The 2,439-nt window shown below is 36.1% G+C and overlaps 1 long non-coding RNA gene across 1 annotated transcript in view; it reads right to left on the reverse strand.

The window, feature by feature from the left end:
* Positions 1–109: 109 nt before the first annotated feature.
* Positions 110–2,439, reverse strand: part of LOC111378698 — a 6,302-nt gene continuing 3,972 nt past the window's right edge. The window contains exons 2-3 of the long non-coding RNA XR_002699900.1: positions 2,301–2,425; positions 110–1,168 (exon numbers count right to left, since the gene is read on the reverse strand). This is a non-coding gene — a long non-coding RNA (uncharacterized LOC111378698). The remainder of the gene's footprint in view (positions 1,169–2,300; positions 2,426–2,439) is intronic.

Here is a 2,439-nt window from a genome sequence, read left to right on the forward strand (position 1 = left end):
GGAAAAAATGTTAAGCTTTTCAACCAACGGCATTCGAGTGCTAATTCTGTAAAAACTGAATCTGAAAAAGTGGCAAATACACGTACAATAACCCTTTTGATGATGGACAAAGATTTACAATCGAGGAGTACCTTCAATTGATGAACATGTTTCGGCAAAATAATGATGGTAATCCTCCACACTTTGCAAATAACACGGGTATTATTACGCCATCACCTGTCATTATTCTAGTCACTTGTCTCTCAAACTTACCCTGGATTATTGATAGTGGAGCTACAGATCATGTAACATCTTCAACTGAGTCATTAGATAAAAAGTATGTACCCAAATCAGCCACTATTTAGTTGCTAAATAGTGGTCAGACACAATTGAATCAATTGGTTCTTTAAATGTCACACCACATATCAAACTTGATGAAGTGCTTAAAGTTCCTAAATTCCAAGTCAATTTACTATTAGCAAGTGTATAATGATATTCTTCCCTGATTTTTGTGTTGTGCAGGATGTTGCTACGAGCAAGATGATTGGCGTAGGCAAGCAACATAATGGTCTCTACTGCCTTACAAAACATCAGAACATGACCTTAACCTACAACATCAGCTAACGCTCACATCTGTAGCACCAAAGACTTGGACATCGATCTTGAGGCCCTCTTCAAGTTCTTAGTAAAGTCAATCCAGAAATTCATTTTAATTCCAATCGTGTCTGTGAAATATGCCATTTAGCCAAACAAACTTGTTTATCATTTCCATCTAGTTCAATTTCTTCACATGCAGCTTTTGATTTGATACATTATGCTATTTGATCAATCGCTTGCCTATGTCACTTCTTTTTAATAAATCTCCATATCAACTACTCCACAGAAGACCACCTGTGTACAACCATCTCTGCACTTTTGGATTTCCGTGTTATGCCACCAATCATATGCCAATACATAAACTAGATCAACAAGCTCATCGTTGTGTATTTGTTGGCTATCCTCTTGGCCTAAAGGTCCAACGAGTTTATGATCCCCTCACACGTAAGTTCTTTTCTTCTTGAGATGTCATATATCATGAACATATATTTCCATTCAATTCTCAAATGTCAAGAATTTTCTCAAGATGGTGTTGTGCTTCTTTTATCTCGAACCTTCCCTGAATCCAATGCACCGCATCCATCCAATATACCTACAGGCACAAGTGAAAATATACCATCGTTAGCTGACATAAATTTATCATCTCTAGATGATTTACACAACTGAATTCACTTCCATTGATGCTGTCACTATCCAACCACCATCTGCTGTTCATTCCCTTTATCGATTAGGTAAACATCAACAACCCAATGTTAATTTTTGTTACTATCATCTCTATAACTCGACCATGATTGCTCCAGTTTCTTCATCTTCTTCAGTCATCCACTTCATGGATATATTTCTTATGCACAACTTGCTCCTCATTATCGCCGTTTTATATGCACTATCAATACTACTATGGAACCAATAACTTATGAACAGGCTGTTTTAGATCCTCAGTGGTGAGAAGCCATGGCTGCAGAACTCCACGCTCTTGAGCAAAACAACACATGGACACTTACTTCTCTTCTACTTGGTCATTGTCCTATTGGGTGCAAATGGGTATACCAGATTAAATATAATTCAGATGGCACTATTGAAAGGTATAAGGCCCATTTGTTGGCAAAAAAAGGCTTCAACCAACATGAAGGAATCGGCTAAAAAAATACATTTTCCCATGTTGCAAAATTAACTATGTTTGTTGTCTTCTTGTCATAGCTATTGTTCGTGATTGTGCACTTCACCAAATGGATGTTCAAAATGCTTTTCTTCATGGTGATTTATTTGAAGAGGTATATATGCAGCTTCCTCCTGATCTGCATTATTATAGGAAAACATATTTGCGTATAAAACTTTATGAGTTAGTTGATATAGTTGATTTTCTTATCAAATACAGCTTAGAATTGGAATGTATATAAATTTATGATTCTTGTATACTGAAAATAACACAGAAATATTCTGTAGTACAGTGTTTATTTTCATACTCTAAACTCAGTACTGAAATCTATGCTCCAATCTTTATTGACCTACTCCGACACCCAACTCTAAAATTCAATCCGAACGTAAATGTTCGAAAGACTATAGCATCCCTTTGGCAATCAATTTATAAATTATTTATAGATTTATTATAGTCAAACCTTAATTTTTTATTATATATTTATAATGTTGGGGATCCTAGGAGTTCAATCAACCAAAACATCAAACAATAGAAGAAATTCTAAGGCAAAACCAAGAAAATACGTAACTGGAAATAACACAACCCATATGGCCAAATCTAGACAGCTTCTGCTTCCTCCTTTCCGCAGCTTCTTCTCCTCCTTATGGCTGATTTTACAGGCTCAGGAACAGCCCTCCATGACTTGCAAATCACCTTCCAAGAGAGAG

This window comes from Olea europaea, unplaced genomic scaffold (assembly GCF_002742605.1).
Source record: "Olea europaea var. sylvestris unplaced genomic scaffold, O_europaea_v1 scaffold1855, whole genome shotgun sequence".
NCBI classification, from domain to species: Eukaryota; Viridiplantae; Streptophyta; class Magnoliopsida; order Lamiales; family Oleaceae; genus Olea; species Olea europaea.